Raw genomic sequence first — 27,068 nt, forward strand, 5'->3', positions numbered from 1 at the left:
CATACGTATATCTTCCGCATCCGTTCCGTTTTTGCGGAAACATCTATTGAAAATGTTATGCCCAGCCCAATTTGTTCTATGTAATAACTGTATACTGTATATGCCATACGTAAAAACGGAACGGAGAAAACGGAACCGAAACTGAAACAAAAAACCTGAAAAATGGACTGCAAAACACTGAAATAGCCATACGGTAGTGTGAAAGAGGCAGGAGCAGATGCCTTGTGCATGTGCCAATAGTGTTGACTATAGCGCGAGATTACATATATCGGGCAAGATGCGTGGCCCTGTCAATCAAAGGAAGAAAGGAATAGCTCTAAGGCTGGGTTCAGACCTGAGCGTTTTACAGCGCGTACGATCGCGCTGTAAAACGCCCGACGCCCCAAGAAGTACAGGAGCTTCTTTGGGGCGTCTTGTCGCGCGTTCCCGTACATAGACTTCAGCGGGAACGCGCGACAATGGGCATTCGCTTGTCTCTGTATGCGCGATTGCAAACGCCCGTACAATCGCGCATACAGAGCGTACGTTCAGTACGCTCAGGTCTGAACCCAGCGTAACTGCAGAGGGGCTAAGGAGCTCCGATGCTCTGAGGGACTTGGATCCGCCTCCTGGTGCACTTAAGACCTAATTTACATATTGATAAAGAGTTGTTTTTGCCGCCACAAAATAACATAAATGAGCTATTGCTTCACTCAGTGGGATCAAACCTACTAGACATTATTAGGGTTGATCCTGCTGACAGATGCTCCTTGACATACCCATAGGCCACTTTCATACAGTTAGGCCTCACGCACACAACCGTTGTTATGTTCCGTTCCGCAAAATGAAGAAAGGTAAAAGAAAGTCTAAGACAGGTTTGCCATGCAAATGATAGGAATAAAACAGACGCGGGTGACAATCTTGTGTGCCTCCGCGTTTTTTAGCGGTCCCATTGACTTGAATGGGTCCGCAAACAGTTTTCCGCGGACAAGAATAGGACAGGTTATATTTTTTTGACGGATTGGAACCACGGATGGCAAACGGTGCACTATCCGCATTTTCAACGGCTTCATAGAAATGAATGGGTCCGCACCTTAAAACGCTAAAATCGGCAGAACGGACGCGAAAGCAAACAACGGTCGTGTGCATGAGGCCTTAGGCCTAGTTCACACTTCAGACATTTGGTCAGTGATTTTCATCAGTCATTGTGAGCCAAAACCAGGTGCGGATCAAAAACTCCGAACATGTGCAGATCTTTCCATTATACCTCATCTCCGTGTAGGCTTTATTATGAACTAGGCCTCAATACTGGGTCAGTGTCCTGCACCTGTACACCCAATCCAGGATTGGAACCTACAGAGAAAGGTTTAATAAAAATACTTGTGGCTCTGCCACGTTTTGGACCTGCTCCAGATGTCAAATACTGACCAAGTGAAATTGGCCCCAGAGTTCATGCCATCCATTAAAGTGGTTTTCTGGGCTCTTACTATTGATGACCTATCCTTCAGGTAGGTCAAGCATGTCAAACTCAAAGGCTAACATGGGCCAAAAAAACAAAATTTAAGTTTATGTGGGCCGCATAAAAAAAAAACGCCTGGCCGTGCGGAGGCGTGCGGATCCGTCCAGACTTACAATGGAAGTCAATGGGGACGGATCCGTTTGAAGATGACACAATATGGCTCAATCTTCAAACGGATCCGTCCCCCATTGACTTTCAATGTAAAAGTCTGGACGGATCCGTTCAGGCTACTTTCACAGTTAGAATTTTTTTTACAATATAATGCAGACGGATCCGTTCTGAACGGATCCACCGTCTGCATTATATGAGCGGATCCGTCTCAGACGGATCCGCTCTGAACGCAAGTGTGAAAGTAGCCTTAGGGGCGAGAACCTGGGATCTTTCATCCCTTGTCCTATTCAGCTCTATCAGGGTGAATAGGACTTCACACTGTCCCTGCTGCTCTGTGCCTTGTGCACACAGCATCAGGGATGTTACCATGGCAACCAGGGCTTCTGTAGCGTCCTGGCTGCCATGGTAACTGATCGGAGCCCCCAGGCTTACACAGCTGGGGCTCCGATCAGAAGCTGCCACTGCACCACCAATGAGGGGGAGGGGAGAGGTCCCTGTGGCCACTGCCACCAATGATTTCAATACTGGGGGGGTTGAGAGGGGCTGGCGCACTGTGCCACCAATGATTTTAATGGGATGGGGGGGTTGAGGGGGGGGGGGGCACACTGCACCACCAATGATAAATTACCCCTTTATACAGGAGGCGGGTACTGGCAGATCAGCAGTTAACCCCTTAGGTGCGGCACCTAAGGGGTTAACTGCCTCTGATCGCAGCTCCCTGTCAGGGGCAGGGTGCCGGCAATGCGATTCTGCTGCCGGCACCCGCCTCCTGTATTGTGTTAAACTTCTTTCACTATCAGGCCACACAGAGCGGCACCCAGCGATGTCTCAGCACTCACCATTAGTCCTGGGCGCCGCTTGTTCGACTGCAGTGCTCCATTACTGTCTCCTCTCCTGCTCCACATGCTGCTGATTACTATCGGAGCGATGGGAGGAGACATCAGCTTCACTAGAGGGCGTTCCTTCTTCCTGGCTGTAGCGCTGTCCAATCGCAGCGCAGGGAGAAGGAACGCCCACTAGTGAAGCTGATGTCTCCCCCCATCGCTCCGATAGTAAGCAGCATGTGGAGCAGGAGAGGAGACAGTAATGGGGCACTGCGGGCGAACGGAGCGGCGCCCAGGACTAATGGTGAGTGCTGGGCGCCGCTCTGTGTGGAAATAGTCCAATCATTGGTGGCGCAGTGCGCCCCCCCCCTCCTCCCCCCCCCCCCCCCCCCCCTTTATTCTCATTGGTGGCGCAGTGCGCCCGCCCCTCCTCCCCCCCTCTATTCTCATTGGTGGCGCAGTGCGCCCGCCCCTCCTCCCCCCCTCTCTTCTCATTGGTGGCAGCGGCAGCAGCACAGGGGGAGGGAGGACAGCTTCCTTCTCCCCGTGCTGCTGAGAGAACATGAGCGCGCCGATAGCAGCGCGCTCATGTTCAGAAATACTTGCCGGGCCGCAAAGATATTCATTGCGGGCCGCATGCGGCCCGCGGGCCGCATGTTTGACACCCATGAGGTAGGTCATTAATATCTGATCCGTGAGGGTCCGACACCCTGCTCCCCCACCGATCAGCTATTCACTGCAGCCTCCAGCGCTGGAACTAGAACTCTGAACGGAGCAGGAAACACAGCGCTGTTCAAAGTGTAGTGGTCGTGCTGAGGTACTGCAGCTCAGCTTCCATTGACGTGAAGGAGACCTGAGCTGTAGTAACTCATCGCGGTCACTACACTTTGAACAGCGCTGTGCTTCCTACTCCATTCACAGCGCTAGGTCCAGCACCGACGGCTGCAGGGAACAGCTGATCCCTATAGTGTGCAAGCACGACCTCCAGTGGTGGATTGCAGGGTGGTCATAACCATGGATACGAGCAGTGTATAATGTGACGGAAAAATGAATCCAGCCAGCAAAGGAAGCAATATGGATAATCACAATATATTAGTAAGGGTACTTTCACACTAGCGTTAAAGTTTTCCGGTATTGAGTTCCGACCTAGGGGTTTAATACCGGGGAAAAAAACGGTTTAGTTTTATCCTAATACATTCTGAATAGAGAGCAATCCGTTCAGTATGCATCAGGATGTCTTTAGTTCAGTCACTTTTACGGTATTTGGCCGGAGAACACTTGCCGGTATTTGGCCAAAATTCCGGAACACTTGCCGGAATGCCGAATCTGGCCTTATTTCTGGCCTTATTATCTGGCCTTAAAACTCGGCTAATGCACCGTTTGTCATCTGCGTCCGTGATCCGTGTTTCCAGTCCGTGAAAAAAATATGACCTGTCCTATTTTTTTCACGGACAACAGTTTGCGGACCCATTCAAGTCAATGGGTCCGTGAAAAAACGCGGAGGCACACAAGATTGTCATCCGCGTCAGTTTTTTTCCTATCATTTGCATGGCAAACTTGACTTAAGATTTTTTTTTTTACTTTCCTTCATGTCTGGTGATCCTCCAAAAATAAAGGAAGACACATGGAAACGGAACAACGGAACCCTGTTTTGCAGTCGTGTGCATGAGGCCCTAATGCATTCTGAATGGAAAAGGATCCGCTCAGAATGCATCAGTTTGCCTCCGATCAGTCTGCGTTGCGCTCTGGAGGCGGACACCAAAACTCTGCCTGCAGCGTTTTGCCGTCCGCTTGACGAAGCGGAGCCAAACGGATCCGTCCTGACACACAATCTAAGTCAATGGGGACGGATCCGTTTTCACTGACACAATATGGCACAGTAGAAAACGGATCCGTCCCCCATTGACTTACATTGTGTGCCAGGACGGATCAGTCTTGCCTATGTTAAAGATAATACAAACGGATCAGTTCTGAACGGATGCAGACGTTTGTATTATCTGAACGGCTCCGTCTGTGCAGATCCATGACGGATCCGCACCAAACGCCAGTGTGAAAGTAGCCTAAGTTGGCCATACACATGACATAACGGGCAGACATCGGTCACTCCCAGAACTTCCCCCATACACACGCATGCTCGGCTGCATGTTTTATAAATGAGAGGGACATAACCGCTGCCTGATGCTTCTGGTGGGCGGCTTATCTCCCCAAGAACAAAAGGATGGGGCATGTCAATATCCAACTGCCCAACCCTCATCTACCCAGTTATCAGGAGCCCCCCACATCACATGGTCGGCCAACAAACGTCTAACGCGCACTGCCGGACCCAGGGTTTATTTGCAGATTTGTAGCTTATCACTAACTTATCCCATCAGCTGAAACAAAAGTTGCATTGTGCCCAAATAGAGACACCAATTATAAAAATAAATAAAAAAAGAAGCCATGTTACGGTGCGTTTAAATATGCGCTACCATATAGGCTACCGGATTCCACCAGTATAGCTGGATACTACCATTCTCCACTGGACCCCATTCACTATAAGGGGATCCGGACGGTTTCCTGCACTCATGCCGGGTTTTGGCTGGACAAAATGCTGCAAGCACCGGTTTTTATCCAGCCAAAACCCGCCAGTTGTGCCGAAAAGCGGCCGGATACACGCCAGATGCTACTATAGTCAATGGGGTCCAGGGGTGAATGTCAGTATCCGGCTAAGGTCACTTGCACACGTACGTATTTTCTTTCCGTGTCCTGTTCAGTTGTTTTGGGTTTTTTTTTTGCGGCCCATATGCCGCACCATTCACTTCAATGGGTCCGCAAAAAAAAAATAGAACATGTCCTATTAGGGTCCATTCACAAATTGCGGATCCGCAATACACCCGGCCGGCACCCCCATAGAAATGCCTATTCTTGTCCGCAATTGCGAACAAGAATAGGACATGTTCTATTTTACTCCGGAGCTGCAGACTGGAAGATCAGGGACGCGCTCCGGAAATGCGGATGCAGAGAGCACATAGCTCTCCGCATCCATTCCGTCCCCATAAAGAATGAGTGGGTCCGCACCCATTCCGCAAAATTGCGGAACGGATGCGGACATGTGAATGGAGCCTTATTGTCCGCATTACGGACAAGGATAGTACTGTTCTATTAGGGGCCAGCTGTTCCGTAAAATACAGAATGCACATGGATGTCATCCGTGTTTTTTGCGGACCACAAAATACATATGTTCGTGTGCATGGGGCCTTACTCAGGTATACATGTGCATTTAGATCAATGTCCATCTAGCAGTGCAGTCCATGAACTACTCCCTAATCATCCAGCAGACTACACCACCTGAACTATGAACATTACATCATCTACTCCAGGGCTCAGCAACCTCCAGCTGCTGTGAAACTACAACTCCCAGCAAGGCTACTTTCACACTTGCGTTCGGAGCGGATCCGTCTGGTATTTGTACAGACGGATCCGCTCCTATAATGCAAACGATGGTATCCGTTCAGACGGAACCGTCTGCATTATATGTCACTAAAAAAGTCTAAGTACAATTTGTATTCAGACGGATCCGTCCAGACTTTACATTGAAAGTCAATGGGGGCGGATACGTCTGAAAAATGCACCATATTGTGTCACCTTCGAACTGATCCGCCCCCATTGACTTCCATTGTAAGTCTGGACGGATCCGTTTGCCTCCGCACGGCCATGCGAACACCCGAACGCTGCAAGCAGCCTGCTGAGCGGAGGACAGACGGTGCCAGACTGATGCATTCTGAGCGGATCCGCATCCACAGAAGTTACACAGATGCTATAGCTTGTATATAAGTACCCAGTGCACTATATGTCGGCACTATACAAGTGGTGGGTTAGAAGTTACACAGATGATATGGCTGGTATATAAGTACCCAGTGCACTATATGTCGGCACTATACAAGTGGTGGGTTAGAGTTACACAGATGATATGGCTGGTATATAAGTACCCAGTGCACTATATGTCGGCACTATACAAGTGGTGGGTTAGAGTTACACAGATGATATGGCTGGTATATAAGTACCCAGTGCACTATATGTCAGCACTATACAAGTGGTGGGTTAGAAGTTACACAGATGATATGGCTGGTATATAAGTACCCAGTGCACTATATGTCGGCACTATACAAGTGGTGGGTTAGAGTTACACAGATGATATGGCTTGTATATAAGTACCCAGTGCACTATATTTCGGCACTATACAAGTGGTGGGTTAGAAGTTACACAGATGATATGGCTGGTATATAAGTACCCAGTGCACTATATGTCGGCACTATACAAGTGGTGGGTTAGAAGTTACACAGATGATATAGCTTGTATATAAGTACCCAGTGCACTATATGTCGGCACTATACAAGTGGTGGGTTAGAGTTACACAGATGATATGGCTGGTATATAAGTACCCAGTGCACTATATGTCGGCACTATACAAGTGGTGGGTTAGAAGTTACACAGATGATATGGCTTGTATATAAGTACCCAGTGCACTATATGTCGGCACTATACAAGTGGTGGGTTAGAGTTACACAGATGATATGGCTGGTATATAAGTACCCAGTGCACTATATGTCGGCACTATACAAGTGGTGGGTTAGAAGTTACACAGATGATATGGCTGGTATATAAGTACCCAGTGCACTATATGTCGGCACTATACAAGTGGTGGGTTAGAAGTTACACAGATGATATGGCTGGTATATAAGTACCCAGTGCACTATATGTCGGCACTATACAAGTGGTGGGTTAGAAGTTACACAGATGATATGGCTGGTATATAAGTACCCAGTGCACTATATGTCAGCACTATACAAGTGGTGGGTTAGAAGTTACACAGATGATATGGCTGGTATATAAGTACCCAGTGCACTATATGTCGGCACTATACAAGTGGTGGGTTAGAAGTTACACAGATGATATGGCTGGTATATAAGTACCCAGTGCACTATATGTCGGCACTATACAAGTGGTGGGTTAGAGTTACACAGATGATATGGCTGGTATATAAGTACCCAGTGCACTATATGTCGGCACTATACAAGTGGTGGGTTAGAAGTTACACAGATGATATGGCTGGTATATAAGTACCCAGTGCACTATATGTCGGCACTATACAAGTGGTGGGTTAGAAGTTACACAGATGATATAGCTTGTATATATGGCTGCCTTCCACATGAGTGGGGACTTTGTACGACGCCACAGACCACCCCGGCGCCATATGAACACTACAATATGACAGCCAATTCCCAAAAAAATCCTCTCACCTTCTGCAAAGCACTGCCTCCAGAACAATACACCATGCCCTGGGAGAATGGCAGCACAGCCCATTGTGCTTACAGGGAACATGCAAAGTGAGCCGCCCCCCTCCAAAACCAGGACCACCGACACCCTCCGGTGCATGCCCAGCTGCACCCCCCGAATCTGAGCATGCCGGTACCACACATGAGAGGTCCCCGCGGCAAGCAGCGCTGTCACACCCATGACCCGAGCCACCCGGGGCCAGCTCTGCCTGCAGGGGGGGGGGGGGGAGCTCCAGTCCTTACCTGGCATACTCCATGCTGCCTACAGCACCGGGCACCGGGCTCTATATAAACTCCTCGCCCCCCGGCCGCCGGCTCTCGCGGACTGCAGGTGACATCATCCCTCTCTGCTGCGATAGCGGACACAATGCGCAGGGGCAGCTGATAACGCGCACGGGATTCTGGGAGCTGTAGTCCCGCTCGGCCGCTGCCTGCTTGCTCACCAAACCTTTTCGAACTACAACCCCCACAATAGAAGCGCAGCGGCTCCGTGTGCGGCTCTTATCTGCGGGAGAAGAATGGGACACCGAGTGACAATAGGAGGAGTGAGGCTCTGCGGGCACCAGGCTCGCCGGGCGACACTGACACCTAGCGGCCACTTCTGCATATGCACCCTCTGCATCACATGGGGGGAGTCACTATATACACTGTATAGATGTCTTATGTTCCCTGTGTGCACTGCTTGAAGCTGGCTGACATTTTATTTTAAAAAAATAAATATTTTTACCGAGTCTCCTGGGCCTGGTGCACACACAGCGTTTGTAGGTGTTAAGCGTTTTCCACTTCTAAGCCTGGGGATCTTTACAATATGGACATGTAATATATATATATTTTTTTTAAATTAGATTTTAGTAGGTCATGGCTTGCAATAGTTTTTTTTAAGGCCTTATGCAAACACAGAGGTGTCATTCGGCACCCACAGAGTGCATACAGGGGCGAAAACAAATAAAAGCGGGCCCCTATGCAAGGACAGCGAATGCGCCCCTAAATCTCCAATAACTTAGATTAGAGCCCCCCCCCCCCAGCCATGGAATTCACTGAGGGAGATTTATCAAAACTGGTGTAAAGGAAGAACTGGCTTAGTTGCCCATAGCAACCAATCAGATTCCACGTTTCATTTTCAAAAGGAGCTCTGAAAAATGAAAGGAGGAATCTGATTGGTTGCTATGGGCAACAAAGCCAATTTGTTTTTGCATCAGTCTTGATAAATCTCCTCCATTATGTTTACAGAATCAGGCCTCATGCACACGACCGTTGTTGTGTTCCGTTCCGCAAAACGGGATTCCGTTGTTCCGTGATCCGTTTCCGTGTGTCTTCCTTTATTTTTGGAGGAACACCAGACATGAAGGAAAGTAAAAAAAAGTCTAAGTCAAGTTTGCCATGCGGACGCGCGGATGACAATCTTGTGTGCCTCCACGTTTTTTCACGGTCCCATTGACTTGAATGGGTCCGCAAAATGTTTTCCGTGAAAATAAAAGGACAGGTTATATTTTTTTGACGGACTGGAACCACGGATCACGGACGCGGATAACAAACGGTGCATTAGCCGAGTTTTCAACGGACCCATTAAAAGTCAATGGGTCTGCAGAAAATCACGAAAAACGGAACAACAGACACGGAATGAAACAACGGTTGTGTGCATGAGGCCTTACACAGAGTTGGCAGCTGGTTTTAAGGTGACAGCGGGCCGGCCTTGACTACTGCACAGGTAGCACATATGGGCCCAAACTGGACCTCAGTGTGCCCCTGCTTTCAGTAAAGGGGGGTTTTAAAATGGCCACCAGCAACCTGTCCTAGAATGTGGTCAGGACTTGTTGCCACCACTTGCAGGGGGGGTCGTGGCCTCACTACATGGCTCTACAATAGATGGTAATGATCCGATCCTGCCTATGATATGCCATCATGGCTGAGCAGCCTAACAGCAACACTAACCAATATGTAGTATATACAAGTAATATCAGGAAGTATTACTTTACTGAGAGAGTAGTGGATGCATGGAATAGCCTTCCTGCAGAAGTGGTAGCTGCAAATACAGTGGAGGAGGTTAAGCATGCATGGGATAGGCATAAGGCCATCCTTCATATAAGATAGGGCCAGGGGCTATCCATAGTATTCAGTATATTGGGCAGACTAGATGGGCCAAATGGTTCTTATCTGCCGACACATTCTATGTTTCTAAGTGTCAGAGCGTAATGTGTAGGCAGCTCTGCAAGTGGAGGCAGGTTGCTGGCAGCCATTTTAAATCATTCCCGGAGATAGGGTGGCCAGACGTCCGATTTTAAGCTGGACAGTCCGGCATATCACCTAGGAGCTTTGCGTTAAGAGGGGAATACACTGCCACACAAGGGCGCCATATTGTGAGTGACACGTGACATGCCTACAGGCCCATGAGGCCTGAGGGAGCATGGATGGTACACTATATGGAGAAAAGCATCGGGACGCACACACCTCTTTAGTTATTGAGTTCAGACGATTCATTCGGTCAGGGATGGACCGGCCATGGACCCTACAGGGAAATTTCCAGGAAGGCCGATGCCCAGGGGTGCACTCCACACTGCCACTGGGTGGGTATGTAACGATCAGAGCATCCAGGTTCAACGGGGGCGTTGCCTCTACACCTAGAGGCTCTGCTCTCTCTGCAACTGCCATGCCTTCTGCACTTAGCAGCTGAAGGCATCTGTGCTGGTCCCATGTTCATATGTGCCCGCATTGCTGAGAAAAGTTATGTTTTAATATATGCAAATGAGCCTCTAGGAGCAATGGGGGCGTTGCCATTACACCTAGAGGCTCTGCTCTCTCTGCAACTGCCGCACCCTCTGCACTATTGACTGGGCCAGGAAGTGTAAATGTCATTACACCTGGTCCTGTCAATCAAAGTGCAGCGAGGCGGGAGTACCAGAGAGAGCAGAGCCTCTAGGTGTAATGGTAACGCCCCCATTGCTCCTAGAGGCTCATTTGCATTTATTAAAACATAATTTTCCTCAGCAATACAGGCACATATGAATATGGGACCAACACAGATGCCTTCAGCTGCCAAGTGCACATGTAACAGTGTCATAGGGACAAATCTACTGACAGATATGTCCGAAAATAACCTTAGAGAGAATATGACTGATGGGACCACCATACATGCTCTGAGGACCCCCTCAGCAGTCAGACCACTCGTAGCTTTCAGTGGAGTAAAATTCACCTGGCTGCCTATGTTTGGGTCACCAGTCCTACTAGAACAGGGATCAGCAACCTTCAGCACTTCAGCTGCTGTGAAACTACAACTCCCATCATGCACACCTACTCCGCTGTTCCTGTAATTTCCATAGAAGGAGAGAATTCAAAAGAAAAGAGGATTCTGAGAGTTGTAGTTTCGGAATAGCTGGCGTGGCATTTACAATAACTTAGGAAATGGCCGCTTCTGAGTTTACGTTCTTGTACCTTTGACAGAAGCCCCTGATATTTCATGACATTTTCGGTGGGCATTGACACAAAGAAGACGGGATAAATGGTGGGGGGCATGTATAAGCCAAACAGGCCAATCAAGTCCCTGTAAGTGTAATTCATGGGGCGTAAGAACACAAACACTGCGCACAGGAGGACGGGGAAACCACTGTATGCTCCCGGCTCCTGGTCCATGCTGCTGGTGGAGGAGATGCAGCGGTGTGTGCGGAGTGTTTTCATGACATATTCCGGGTCACTTGATACTAACAGAGGACGGCTTCTATATGGCAGGATGTTTAAACATTGCTGCGCACTATTTACATGTCTTCGTGTCAGGGTGCGTCTGAATGGAAGAGAGTTCTTCATGCCTCCAGGCTGCAGGACACCTGGACTGGTTCAAGGGACACGACAGAAAAGTTTAGACTGCAGAGAGATAGAGATCGGCAAATCTCCACCAAATTATTTAGGCCTCATTCAGACGTCCGTGTCCATGATGGCATCCGTGACGGGATGGTCAGTGGTTCATCCGTAAAGGACCTGTGTTTGATCCGCTAGGCTGAAAATGAAGGTTGAGGTCCTCCACCAGTGATGGCATATCTATGGCATGCTTTTTTTTTTTTCTTCCACGCCCAATGTCCTATATCTATCAAGTACTGAACACTGCCAGAAATCACGTCTTTTTTCTCTCTCTGTTTTTATATATGTAGATTTTTATACAGAGATTTGTCTTTTTATTTTTATTTCAATTTTTCACTATTTATTCATTTATATGTTTCATATTGTTTTATATATTTTACATGGGTATGTTCATGTATGTGTATACACTTGATCCCCTTTTTTGGGTCAATATGGTATCTATTTATTTATTGGCACGTTATTTTATTATCATTGATACCTTCTCCTTGCAAAAATGTCCTTACGCCTTTATTTTATCTGCCATATATTTTTATATATGTTTTTCTTTCTACACCTGTATATTTTATAGAATCACAAATAGAAGCTAATGTTGTGGCCTTTTTTATGAGTAGTCAAGATCCATATGTTTATTTTATATTATGTTCCCTTTTTTCTCATATATATGGCGAGAAAATAACCTGTTTCCCCTACATCAAAGGGTTAATCGCTTTATCCCCAAAACCAGCACTGACAGGAGCGCACTTGCGTTTTATTGATGCGCTCCACGTCTGTGCACTGGAAACTCCGTGCCCTTTCTGGCCTCTATGCGATCCACCAATGCGCTCCACTGGGTCCGGACCGGAAGTGACGTCACTTCCGGTATGCGGACTCCGGGAAACGGCGCCGATCCCAGTCTCCTTCCCTCACTAACCAGACCAAGCATGCCCCATAGATGCTTCCCATTATAGATTATACACTGCTCGTCCCCCAAAAAGTCGCCACCAAAAATATTTTGTTGGACCGCCTTTAGCTTTGATTACGGCACGCATTCGCATAGTTTCGATAAGCTTCTGCAATTTCACAAGATTTATTTCCATCCAGTGTTGCATTAATTTTTCACCAAGATCTTGCATTGATGATGGTAGAGTCTGACCGCTGCGCAAAGCCTTCTCCAGCACATCCCAAAGATTCTCTATGGGGTTAAGGTCTGGACTCTGTGGTGGCCAATCCATGTGTGACAATGATGTCTCATGCTCCCTGAACCACTCTTTCACAATTTGAGCCCGATGAATGCTGGCATTGTCATCTTGGAATATGCCCGTGCCATCAGGGAAGAAAAAATCCATTGATGGAATAACCTGGTCATTCAGTATGTTCAGGTAGTCGCTGACCTCATTCTTGGCGCACATACTGTTGTTGAACCTAGACCTGACCAACTGCAGCAACCCCAGATCATAGCACTGCCCCCACAGGCATGTACAGTAGGCACTAGGCATGATGGGGGCATCACTTCATCTGCCTCTCTTCTTAACCTGATGCGTCCCATCACTCTGGAACAGGGTAAATCTGGACTCATCAGACCACATCACCTTCTTCCATTGCTCCAGAGTCCAATCTTTATGCTCCCTAGCAAATTGAAGCCTTTTTTTCTGGTTCTCCTCACTGATTAGTGGTTTTCTTACGGCTACACAGCTGTTCAGTCCCAATCCCTTGAGTTCCCTTCGCATTGTGCGTGTGGAAATGCTCTTACTTTCACTATTAAACATAGCCCTGAGTTCTACTGTTGTTTTTCTTCGATTTGATTTCACCAAACGTTTAAGTGATCGCCGATCACGATCATTCAGGATTTTTTCCCCGACACATTTCTTCCTCGAATACGATGGGTCCCCACTATTCTTCCAGTTTTTAATAATGCATTGGACAGTTCTTAACCCAATTTTAGTAGTTTCTGCAATCTCCTTAGATGTTTTCTCTGCTTGATGCATGCCAATGATTTGACCCTTCTCAAACAGACTAACATCTTTTCCACGACCACGAGACGTGTCTTTCGACATGGTTGTTTAAGAAATGAGAAGCAACTCATTGCACCAGTTGGGGTTAAATAACTTGTCGCAAGCTGAAAGATAATGGCCCATGCAGTAATTATCCAATAGGAGGCTCAGAACTATTTGCTTAGTTAAATCCAGGTGGCGACTTTTTTGGGGGACAGGAAGTGTATTTTATGTCTTTTTTATGTCTATTCAATGAAACATTTTGCCAACTTAAGGAACAAGTGCGTTCCACAACTTACTGTACGACTGGAACCGGAAATGACGTCATGTGCCACATTTTTAGGTGGTATTTGGCTTTTTCTATATATACCATACTGTATGTTGTGTGCTGTGTGTCATTGCTCTATGATTGCTTCTTATGAAGGGGGCCCAATATAACCCCGAAAATGCGTTGAACCAGACCTGATTTTACGATTAAAGGAATTAACAAGAAGCACCCATTGTGGAACTGCCGTTTCTTCCTAAGATTCTACAGGCGATCCAGCCGAGGGAGGTTAGTTTTTTCGCGGGTGTCTTGAGCTTCATCCAGCAAAACACCTCCCTGGTGAAGTGAGTTTTCTTTTGGGTCTCGTAATTTTTCCAATTATGGTTACTTATATCCTCCTCCTCAGGGATGTTATGATTTTATGATCTTATGATGTATCTTCCTATACTATATTAACATACCACTTGTAGGTATATAGGTGGGCTAAAAGGAGTAGCTGTTGTTCATCAGATAGACTTCACATCATTTCCACTATTACCTCTAACTGTTCTGAATCACGATTAGGTGTTTGGCGCCGTCTTTGTGGTTATACACCCCTTTTTGTAACGATTTTTCGTACATACATAACCACTGTTGGCAGCCTTCCCACATCTCCAACTTTTTCACTTGGTCCAGCTTCAGGGCCCTGCGGTTATTCTTTGATCCCTCGGGAGTTCCACCCAGGGGTTTCTTTGATTAACACTCTCTTTTAATTTTTCCTTTTCCCTGACTCATTCTGCGCTTAAGCCTTCTATGGATTCAGCATTTATTCACAGTTTTCTGCTGTGGGTCCAAAAAAGGATCTGACAGGTGTAGTCCAGCAGGATTTCATTATTATATACGGGAGGGGTTGACTGTAATGAGCTTCGGCAGTGATCCGTCCACTGTCCTCCATAAATGCCAGGTTTCAGCCGGACAAAAAACATTGCAGTCAATGGTATTGGTCTGGCTGACAGCCGGTGTTTGTGCTGGATCAGCTGGCCGCAGATGAGAACGCGGCCTTATTTTAGATTTTTTTTATTAACAACTCAGGGGGCAGCAGTACTATAAAGGAGCACTCAAAGGGGGCATTCTGCTGTGTGGGGGGCTAAAAGGGGGCATTCTGCTGTGTGGGGCGCTAAAAGGGGGCATTCTGCTGTGTGTGGGCGCTAAAAGGGGGCATTCTGCTGTGTGTGGGGGGGCTAAAAGGGGGCATTCTGCTGTGTTTGGTGGGCTAAAAGAGTGCATTCTGCTGTGTGGGGGAGCTAAAGGGGGCATTCTGCTCTGCGGAGGCGCTAAAAGGGGCATTCTGCTGTGTGGGGGGCTAAAAGGGGGCATTCTGCTGTGTGGGGGAGCTAAAAGGGGGCATTCTGCTGTGTGGGGGGCTAAAAGGGGGCATTCTGCTGTGTGGGGGAGCTCCCCCGCACAGCAGAATGCCCCCTTTTAGCCCCCCACACAGCAGAATGCCCCCTTTTAGCCCCCCACACAGCAGAATGCCCCCTTTTAGCCCCCCACACAGCAGAATGCCCCCTTTTAGCTCCCCCACACAGCAGAATGCCCCCTTTTAGCCCCCCACACAGCAGAATGCCCCTTTTAGCGCCTCCGCAGAGCAGAATGCCCCCTTTTAGCTCCCCCACACAGCAGAATGCATTCTGCTGTGTGGGGGGGCTAAAAGGGGGCATTCTGCTGTGTGGGGGAGCTAAAAGAGGCATTCTGCTGTGGGGGGCTAAAAGGGTGCATTCTGCTGTGTGTGGGGGGGCTTAAAAGGGGGCATTCTGCTGTGTGTGGGGGGCTAAAAGAGGGCATTCTGCTGTGTGGGGGAGCTAAAAGGGGGCATTCTGCTCTGCGGAGGCGCTAAAAGGGGCATTCTGCTGTGTGGGGGGCTAAAAGGGGGCATTCTGCTGTGTGGGGGAGCTAAAAGGGGGCATTCTGCTGTGTGGGGGGCTAAAAGGGGGCATTCTGCTGTGTGGGGGAGCTAAAAGGGGGCATTCTGCTGTTTGGGGGAGCTAAAAGGGGCATTCTGCTGTGGGGGGCTAAAAGGGGGCATTCTGCTGTGTGTGGGGGGGCTAAAAGGGGGCATTCTGCTGTGTGGGGGGGCTAAAAGGGGGCATTCTGCTGTGTGGGGGAGCTAAAAGGGGCATTCTGCTGTGGGGGGGGCTAAAAGGGGGCATTCTGCTGTGTGGGGGGCTAAAAGGGGGCATTCTGCTGTGTGGGGGAGCTAAAAGGGGGCATTCTGCTGTTTGGGGGAGCTAAAAGGGGCATTCTGCTGTGGGGGGCTAAAAGGGGGCATTCTGCTGTGTGGGGGAGCTAAAAGGGGGCATTCTGCTGTGTGGGGGGCTAAAAGGGGGCATTCTGCTGTGTGGGGGAGCTAAAAGGGGGCATTCTGCTGTTTGGGGGAGCTAAAAGGGGCATTCTGCTGTGGGGGGCTAAAAGGGGGCATTCTGCTGTGTGTGGGGGGGCTAAAAGGGGGCATTCTGCTGTGTGTGGGGGGCTAAAAGAGGGCATTCTGCTGTGTGGGGGAGCTAAAAGGGGGCATTCTGCTCTGCGGAGGCGCTAAAAGGGGCATTCTGCTGTGTGGGGGGCTAAAAGGGGGCATTCTGCTGTGTGGGGGAGCTAAAAGGGGCGTTCTGCTGTGGGGGGGCTAAAAGGGGGCATTCTGCTGTGTGGGGGGCTTAAAGGGGGCATTCTGCTGTGTGGGGGAGCTAAAAGGGGCGTTCTGCTGTGGGGGGCTAAAAGGGGGCATTCTGCTGTGTGGGGGGCTTAAAGGGGGCATTCTGCTGTGTGGGGGGCTAAAAGGGGGCATTCTGTTGTGTGGGGGCGCTAAAAGGGGACATTCTGCTGTGTGGGGGAGCTAAAAGGGGGCATTCTGCTGTGGGGGAGCTAAAAGGGGGCATTCTGTTGTGTGGGGGCGCTAAAAGGGGGCATTCTGCTGTGTGGGGGCACTAAAAGGGGGCATTCTGCTGTGTGGGGGAGCTAAAAGGGGCATTCTGCTGTGTGGGGGAGCTAAAAGGGGCATTCTGCTGTGTGGGGGGGCATTCTGTGTGGGGGCGCTAAAAGGGGGCATTCTGCTGTGTGGGGAAGCTAAAAGGGGCATTCTGCTGTGCGGAGGCGTTAAAAGGGGGCATTCTGCTGTGTGGGGGCGCTAAAAGGGGGCATTCTGCTGTGTGGGGTCGCTAAAAGGGAGCATTCTGCTGTGTGGGGGGGCTAAAAGGGGGCATTCTGCTGTGTGGGGGAGCTAAAAGGGGCATTCTGCTGTGGGGGGCTAAAAGGGGGCATTCTGCTGTGTGTGGGGGGGCTAAAAGGGGGCATTCTGCTGTGTGTGGGGGGCTAAAAGAGGGCATTCTGCTGTGTGGGGGAGCTAAAAGGGGGCATTCTGCTCTGCGGAGGCACTAAAATGGGCATTCTGCTGTGTGTGGGGGGCTAAAAGGGGGCATTCTGCTGTGTGGGGGAGCTAAAAGGGGGCATTCTGCTGTGTGGGGGCTAAAAGGGGGCATTCTGCTGTGTGGGGGAGCTAAAAGGGGGCATTCTGCTGTGTGGGGGGGCTAAAAGGGGGCATTCTGCTGTGTGGGGGAGCTAAAAGGGGCATTCTGCTGTGGGGGGGCTAAAAGGGGGCATTCTGCTGTGTGGGGGGCTTAAAGGGGGCATTCTGCTGTGTGGGGGGCTTAAAGGGGGCATTCTGCTGTGTGGGGGGCTAAAAGGGGGCATTCTGCTGTGTGGGGGGCTAAAAGGGGGCATTCTGCTGTGTGGGGGCGCTAAAAGGGGGCATTCTGCTGTTAAAAGTTGGGAGGTATGTTACTTACCCTCCCCGATTCCCCGCCACTGCCTACCAGTAGTGATGAGCGAAGTTCTGAAAAATTTGATTTGGCTGCTATGCCGAAATTCACAAAGAAATTCAATTCGTGATGAATTACTTCGTCACAAAGTACATTCCTTTGTATGTAGCGGGCGCATGACGGGGAACGACGATCATGCCGTCCCCCGTCATTGAACCCCTCAGATGCTGCGTTCATCACTTATCGCGGGATCCGATGCTGCAATTGAGGACTTTCATGGGTTAATTAGGTTAAAAAAAGATTCAAAAAAATACATAGTCACCTCATCCATTTGCTCGCAGAGAGGCCGTCACAGCCACCTTGATTGAAGTTTGCAAGGTGACATCATGTGATCACGCTGGCCTGGCACGGTGATGTCATCACTGCGCATGGCCAGCACACTGGGGCGTCTGCAGAAAAGGTCCCTTGGGGCAGTGGCTTAACTAGAACTGACTGGGCCCCACAGCAAATTTTTGAATGCCCCAAGCAACCCCCACTCCCAAGACTAGTCCATATACAGTATGTTATGTCACTGTATATATTATCATTGTATAATACTGTTGAGGGAGCCCTACCAATGAAATCTTTCAGTACTCCTCCTGGACGGGCCCCTTCTAAAATCTGGCCACGTGGCAGCCACTCCTCCTCCTGCCACTATAGCTACGCTCCTGCCCACGGGTAAGCAACCCCTTTAAGGCAGAGACTGAGCTTTAGCCATGTCTGGGTGAGGGACTCTGAGCACACAGATCAATGCCAGTAGCTCTGTCCACAGAGTCGCTCAAACAACTTCTCCCCAGTGGCATCCCTTCCACAGAGGCAGACCACGCAACTGCCACGGAGCCCGAGGAGAGGGACCCATTCCTGAACTCCTTTTCCTGACAAGAAGACACAGCATTGTTATGCAGCTGCCACTTGAGGTTGCTCAGTGCAAAAAGATCTCAGCTTTCAGTCCACGTAACTGTATATATTCAAAAAAATTATAAAATAGCTTGGCGGCTCTACCGTAATCTCAAGAAATGGACTGGTGCACTCCTGGCGGTACCCACAATACCGTGAGGAAGAATAAGATAATTGAACAATATAAAAAGGGGCACTCTCTGACAATTAATGGACCAACTAAAATGTAATCATTACATACAACCCTTTTATTATTAAAATTACTCAAATTAATAATAGGCTATAAAAACGTAAATACATAAATTAAAATTAAAACCAATAAATATCTTGTAAATGCTGGCTGCTCTGTGGCAAATACCCCCCAAATCTATGTTTATATTCAGCAGAATTTTTCCTATAATAGTCCTGAATTTTGTGTTTATTTGGGGAAGATTACCCATACAAAAAGGGTTTACTATATAGAGTGTATAACACCCCAACCTAGGGGGGTATTTGCCACAGAGCAGCCAGCATTTACAAGATATTTATTGGTTTAAATTTTAATTTTATTTTATGTATTTAATTTTTTTTTGCTTATTATTAATTTGAGTTATTTTAATAATAAAAGGGTTGTATGTCATGATTACATTTTAGTTGGTCCATTAATTGCCAGAGAGCCTCCCTTTACATATTGTTCAATTAACTGTATATATTCCTATGCACTGAGCTCCCCCTAGTGGTGGCTGACAGCTTTATTCCTATGCACTGAGCTCCCCCTAGTGGTGGCTGACAGCTTTATTCCTATGCACTGAGCTCCCCCTAGTGGTGGCTGACAGCTTTATTCCTATGCACTGAGCTCCCCCTAGTGGTGGCTGACAGCTTTATTCCTATGCACTGAGCTCCCCCTAGTGGTGGCTGACAGCTTTATTCCTATGCACTGAGCTCCCCCTAGTGGTGGCTGACAGCTTTATTCCTATGCACTGAGCTCCCCCTAGTGGTGGCTGACAGCTTTGTAATAGAAGGGAAGCAGATTTAATCAATGCATTTTTCCCAGTTGCCAGGTGTAAATGCAGGGGCGTAGCTATAGGGGAAGCAGGGGAAGCGGCTGCTTTGGGGCCCTGACCCAGAAGGGGTCTGTCCAGGAGGAGGAGGACTAAAAGATTCTGTCAGGGCCCCCTCAACAGTATTACACAATGAAATTATATACAGTGACAGTATAGACAGTGTAGAAAATGGATGGCACAGCTGCCGGGCCTGGTCTGAGAGAGCGATCTCTACTAGCCACAGGAATGGGGGTGGCATGAATGGAAGGGGTTGCGAAAAAATTACTGGGGGAGAGGGGCCCCATTCAAAAATTTGCTGTGGGGCCCAGTCATTTCTAGCTACGCCACTGTGTAAATGCATTGAGAAATATAATATATCAGAATTAGCGCCCTATTTATGAAGCACCGATTTCACTTGTTCCATTATGGAAACCAAATAAAGTGGGCGGGGGCGACTTTTTTAAATTTAAAAAAAAAAAATCTTTCCTTAAAAATAAAATATGTTAATTTATCAAAAATCTGGGGCGTCGTGCTGTATGTGATTGTCACATGCATGCTGAAACTGAGTGGGGTAGGAGGTCTTGCCATACTAAGTTTTGCTATGAGACCCTATGACATCTGTGAACCCCCTGCTTCTCCCTCCTCTCTGTGACATAATTCGGACATAGTATCCTAGTGAAATACCAACCCAAAGTCTGTAGTATGTTGTACCCCGCAGAAAACCTCCTCCCATGATCTTATGCTCTTCCTGCCCTATAATGTAATTTATTTCTTAATTTCCCTCTAAACGTCTATGGTATGTCGGTCATACAAATAACATGTGAAAACAAGTGTATCGTCCCATAGATCATCGTCACGGGGAATTCTCGTGTAAGAAATAGCGCACAGCTGTACTGTGAGCTCATCCTTTAGTCTCAAGTCAACCAACGATCAATTACTTTTTTTTTTTTTTTAACATAACCTGGTTTGAACTTATTCAGGATATTCAGGGCAGTTTGATAATGAATAGGACAATATGGGCGAGGTATGTATTTTAGGTCCAAGACATTTTTGGTCTTCAAGGGCATCAGCAGCTTTGTACCTATGACACTGGCTGACCTGCAGGTGAAGACATCTGTGTTGGTCCCATGTTCATATGTGTCCGCATTGCTGAGAAGAATTATGTATTAATATATGCAAATGAGCCTCTAGGAGCAACGGGGGCGTTGCCGTTACACCTAGAGTTATGGGGTTTATACTGTCTGGTCCTGGCAAAGAGAGAGAAAAGCCTGTAGGTGTAATGGTAACGCCCCCGTTGCTCCTAGAGGCTCATTTGCATATATTAAAACTTCACAGGATCTAATACTGACAAAATCTTAACTGCAAGGCCTCATACACACGACCGTGTGTCGGCCTTGCCCTTGCTGTGGACCGCAAATTGCGATCCAGAATTCACGGGCACCGACCGTGTGGCCGCCGTCTGCGGACCTATTCACTTGAACGGAGTCCGCGATCCGCATCGCAAAAAAGTAGTGCATGCACTACTTTTTATGGTGCGGAGGCATGGACAGGAAACCCACGGAGGCACTCCGTAGTCCCATTCAAGTGGGATACGCAACGGCCGTGTGCATGAGGCCTAATGTTGACGACCTATCCTTTAGAATATGTAATTGGCGTCAGATTGGTGGGGGGATGACTCCCGGCAACCCCACAGATCAGCTGTTTGAACGGGCTTTCCGCATTCTCTTAGGGCTCTTTCACACGAGCGGATCCTGTGCGGGTAATCTGCTGCGTGACAGAGAGCCAAGCCCCGTTCCAGACAGCTAAGACACGGAGCATTAGCATGATTGATAACGCTCTTTGCCTCTCTGTGACCTTTTTACTACAAAATCACAGCGAGATAAAGTTGTCACCGTGATTTTGGAGTAAAAAGGTCACAGAGAGGCACGGAGCATTATCAATCATGTTAATGCTCCGTGTCTCTGCTGTCCGGAACGGGGCTTGGCTGTCTTTCACGCAGTGGATTCCACGCACAGGATCCGTTCGTGTAAAAGAGCCCTTAAATGAGTGCAGTACCATTCACAGCCACAACACAGTGTATGGCGCTGTACTGCCACGGCGGATGTTCAACAGCAGATTGCGTGGGTGCTGAGAGTCCAATCACCAGCAATCTAGGGATAGCTCATCACTATTACAATCCCAGACACCCCTACAACTGTTTAGAGAGTTATCATGCACCTGCAGCCCGGGTCTTAACCCCCTCCATTGTATATCTAGCAGAAGATGAAGCCTCAGCTTCATAAATAATCCACCGCATATGTCTCCTAGTAAAGAAACCATTATGATACTCCTGCACCTGAACCTTGTTATGGAAGGTCCTGACCTATAGAAGTTGCTTCCTGCCTCCATCCATTTATCAGAGGATGGTTATCTGTTCTTTGCCCTGGACGCCATGCCTTTGCCTTCTGGTTATTCTCCTATTCTGGTTTCATAACAATCTTGCATTGACTTCTGATCCCGGACCTGTTCATGATCTTTTTTTTTTTTTTTTTTCTTGCCTTGGTTTCTTCCTGACCCTGATTGTGCTCTTTTCTGATTATTTGTACTGACCCCTGGTGTTCTCCACTTCACTGTGCGCACCTTGTACTGACCCTGGCATGTTTATTGGTTTTGATCCTGCTCTGCCCGATTGGGTCCTGTGTTTCTATGTGGAATTCCACAGCTGGCTTTCTGCTGCAATTACAGTCCTGACCCTACCCCTATATTTCATATATCAACTACCAACTTGACAAAGGCTTTATGCAACCATTTTGGTAAACAAAAAATGATATTTTGCACAACGATTTTGTGACTTTTTATGTTTTACACCACTCTTTCCACTTTTTAAAAAGCTGGCAGAGCTTAGAAGATGGGATAGGGCAGTGCAGCCCCATGCATGTTTAAAGGGGTTTTCCTAGGATTTTCATATTGGTGGCCTATCCTCATCAATGTGATATCGGCTAGGTGATGGGTGTCTGGGCCATAGTCCCTCACCTGCAGCATGGTTTGTAAAGCTGATATTTTACTGATCATTCTGCTGTCTTTGTACACTTTGTACGCCTACTGGAAGCTATGTTCTGTATTCTAAAGATCTTTCTGGAGTGATGGTCTCACTGATGAATAGGATATTGTCACGGATTTAGTAGGGGAGAACACCAAAAGACAATCAAGAAGGAAGGGGAAAGACGCTAGGCCTCACCGCTAGGGAAGGGAAAGGGTCACCACCGATAAAACCCTTCTCCTGACCCTAATTCCTATCCGTATAGGCACCTCTCGATGGTAGAGATACCCATACACAGGAACCTAGAAAACCCTGGTGACCCTCAGATGCCCTAAAGATAATGACAGGGCAAAGACCACCAGTTCCTTTCCTGGTGAAGGAACTAGCATCTCACTGAGGCCTAGTAAACAACAAGGGGGGGGGGGGAATTCAAAACACAACAAGCGGAACACTTAACTTCAGAGGATGATAGATGAACAGGACTTCAGCACGAACCACACTCCAGCTCTTCCAAGACCAAATGAAGCTATCCCAAGCAAGGAGTGATGGGAAAAGTCAGACTAAATAGGGGCGAAGTAAAGGTCACATGATCTACACCTGAACAGGAGGTGTGGACGTACCTGCAAGACACAGACAAAGTGAAACCGAAAGAGGCTGTCAGATCACTAATGCGTAGATAATCTTTCAGACCTTCTGAGACCTGTCACAGATGTGACAGATATGGTTCCTAGGACTAAGGGCTTTCACATGGGCATCTTCTCCCTTCACTGTCTACTTAAGAATCCCCCCCCCCCTTCCTACTGGCAGGAAGTAGGACCAGACCACTCCAACCAAGAGGAGAGGAACATGGTGGTTAGCCCTGTTCCTGCCAACCATAACCTCCTCTGCCTAAAAACATACCAACACATAATGAAACATTATAGAAATTTCAGATACCTCCACGTCTGGGGTACTGAATCCAATTTGCTTCTGCTACGTAACACCTACAGTATTATGAGCAACGTGGTCATTAAGGGTATATGCACACGAATACATTTTCATGTGGTTTTCAGTGCGTTTCCGTACCAAATCCGTGTCATTTGTGGATTTTTTTCAAGGATTTTGATGTGGGTTTTCCCCAGATCTTATTCTGTGCATTGCAAAGGGTGGAATCCACAAACATTTTTGGAGAAGATCCGCGCATAATACCCACCGTGTGCATGTACGTGACAGGTTTTACTAAAATTCAGGATTACATAAAGCAGATGGTGAGAAGACGAGAGGGGGGTTAGTGGGAGGGGGAGTGAGGGATGTTTACTGATACAGAACTACAGGCGGAGATGTTCCTTGTGCCAGATTACATTACAAACATTCAGTAAAGAAGAGAAAAACTTTCTCATCCGCAGATGTTCAAAACATTTGTTGAATCTGGAAGGAAACATTACAGATATCTATACATTCCCCATAAATTCTGGATCATGACTCCACTTTTTCTCTCTTTATGTCTAAAACACAGAAACATGGCTTGTAACCATGAGGGTGCTGAGGGTTGTAGTCACCCCAAGTCCTATATTCGTGTGTGATACCACCGGGGGCTAGGCTAAGAACGTAACTAGAAATGACATCATACTTGATCCCCGACTCTGGGTTCTGGCTCCACCGCCAGGTTCACAGGTCCTAGGTCTCTCTGCATCAATATCCATGTGACCTCTGCAGCCTATGACTGGCCACAGCAGTGACGGTTCACGTGCCACACAGGTAACTCCCAGCATTTCTAGAAGAAAATTTAGACTAGCACATCAGAAGTCACAAAAGCTACACATTATTGTGGGCTATCAGAGGACATTACAGGGAGAGAGGTATAAGAGGAGAGAACTACAAATCCCAGCATGTCCAGAAGGGCTTCAGTGGACATTACAGAGAGAGGAACGGTATAAGAGGAGAGACTTAGACCCCTTTCACACAAGCAAGTTTTCTGCGCGGGTGAAATGCGTGACGTGAACGCATAGCACCCGCACTGAATCCGGACCCATTCATTTCAATGGGTCTGTGTACATGAGCGTTGTTTTTCACACATCACTTGTGCGTTGCGTGAAAATCGCAGCATGTTCTATATTCTGCGTCTTTCACGCAACCCTGGCCCCATAGAAGTGAATGGGGCTGGGTGAAAAACGCATCTCATCCGCAAGCAAATGCGGGTGCGATGCTTTTTTTACTGATGGTTGCTAGAAAATGTTGTTTGTAAACCTTCAGTTTCTTATCACACTCGTGAAAAACGCATCAAAGCCCATTGCACCCACGAGGAAAAAAAACTGAACAACTGAACGCAATCGCAGACAAAACTGACTGAACACTTGCTTGCAAAATGGTGCGAGTTTCACTGAAAGCCAATCCGTCCAGACTGTTATTATAGGGAATCAGTGGACATTACAGAGAGAGGGATATGAGGAGAAAACTACAACTCCCAGCATGTCCAGACTGTTATTATAGGGCATCAGTGGACATTACAGAGAGAGGGATATGAGAAGAAAACTACAACTCCCAGCATGTCCATACTGTTATTATAGGGAATCAGTGGACATTACAGAGAGAGGTATGGGAGGAGAGAATTACAACTCCCAGCATGTCCAGACTGTTATTATAGGGAATCAGTAGACATTACAGAGAGAGGGATACGAGAAGAAAACTACAACTCCCAGCATGTCCATACTGTTATTATAGAGAATCAGTGGACATTACAGAGAGAGGGATATGAGAAGAAAACTACAACTCCCAGCATGTCCAGACTGTTATTATAGGGAATCAGTGGACATTACAGAGAGAGGGATACGAGAAGAAAACTACAACTCCCAGCATGTCCATACTGTTATTATAGGGAATCAGTGGACATTACAGAGAGAGGGATATGAGAAGAAAACTACAACTCCCAGCATGTCCAGACTGTTATTATAGGACATCAGTGGACATTACAGTGAGAGGGATATGAGGAGAAAACTACAACTCCCAGCATGTCCAGACTGCTATTATAGGGAATCAGTGGACATAACAGAGAGAAGTATAGGAGGAGAGAATTACAACTCCTAGAATATTCAGACCGTTATTGTAGGGAATTAGTAGGGGCATATGTGGGCAGCATGGTGGCTCAGTGGTTAGCACTGGGATCTTAGGTCCGAATCCGACCAAGGACAACATCTGCATGGAGTCTGTAGGTTCTCCCTGTGTTTGCGTAGGTTTCCTCCGGGTTCTCCGGTTTCCTCCCACACTCCAAAGACATCCTGACAGGGACCTTAGATTGTGAGCCCCATTGGGGACAGGTTAATGCTAATGTCTGTAAAGCGCTGCGGAATATGTCAGCGCTATATAAGTGCATTAAATAAATGAATTAGTAGACGTAACAGGGAGAAGTATAGGAGGAGAAAACTACAACTCCTCCAATTTTGGTGCAGAATCCATATAAAAAAACCTGTACCCATAATTTCCTTTTGCCACCCATGGAATACTAGCAATGATTTTTGCTCTGGAAAATAAAGAACAGAACCCTGCAGAAGACGCGTTTTTCCCCTGAGCTCTCGTGTCCGTGTTGGGGCTCTCTGCCTATGTATATTTTATAATAATAGTGTTTATGGGTGAAATTTTTTGTTTAGTTTTATTCTTTTTTTTTACAGAATACATTTTTTGGACAAAGCACCTCATAAAAAGTGCAAAGAGGCATGAGGCAAGTATGTGCTCGTGTGAAGGGGTTCATCAGACTTCGGAACATGATTCATTCACTATCAGATCTCACAGAGAAGTCCTCCGAACCGAATGGGATTCCGGTTTTAGTGAACAAGTCATGTCTATTCAGGGGAAAACTATTTGAAAACTGTGGATAATTGCAGAACATAAACCTCGCCAGAAGCGAGTCAGGCCCCTGATGTATATTATTGCTCTATGTTGTCTTATGTTTAGCGAGAAACCCATAGCAACTCTTCATCTGCAGTCTATCATCCCTGAAGATGGCGGTGATGGACACTGACAATTCAGTAGAAGTTCAACAGTAACAAGCCCTGTTATACGGCCTCATTCACACATCTGGGACTGTGATGACAAGATGGTCAGTGGTTCATTGAAGATGTCCATGTGTTCCTTTTTTGCCCTTCGCGTGTCATCCATATTCCACAGACCCTGCTAGGCTGAAAATGAATTTCCAGAGCATCTGCTATTGCGTTTCCACGGCCTGGGAGGAGGACTGGGAGTGGTAGTGCCTCTGGCTACAACCGTTATCCCCATGAATCACACCGATGCTCCCTAGGGCCAGGGCAGTCTTCCCTCAGGGCACACTGATGATGTTAGAGCTCAGGCTCCGGTCTGTGGGTAGTTGGGATGCCCTTGGCGGTATGAGTTTGGTACGGGTACAAGGCAGGACATGTACTGTAGGTGCTGTGGCCAACGAATGGTGACCAGGCCAGTTGTAGAGAAATAGACAAGTCTGTCTTTACTAAAGTGCAGA

The 27,068-nt window shown here is 47.7% G+C and overlaps 1 protein-coding gene across 1 annotated transcript in view; it reads right to left on the reverse strand.

The window, feature by feature from the left end:
- Nucleotides 1–8,259, reverse strand: part of DAAM1 (dishevelled associated activator of morphogenesis 1) — a 176,156-nt gene extending 167,897 nt beyond the window's left edge. The window contains exon 1 of the mRNA XM_044272211.1: nt 7,992–8,259. The gene's annotated coding sequence lies outside the window, so the exon portion shown is untranslated. The remainder of the gene's footprint in view (nt 1–7,991) is intronic.
- Between the last annotated feature and the right edge of the window lie 18,809 nt (nt 8,260–27,068).

The sequence above is a fragment of the Bufo gargarizans genome, chromosome 11 (genome assembly GCF_014858855.1).
Source record: "Bufo gargarizans isolate SCDJY-AF-19 chromosome 11, ASM1485885v1, whole genome shotgun sequence".
Classification (NCBI taxonomy): domain Eukaryota; kingdom Metazoa; phylum Chordata; class Amphibia; order Anura; family Bufonidae; genus Bufo; species Bufo gargarizans.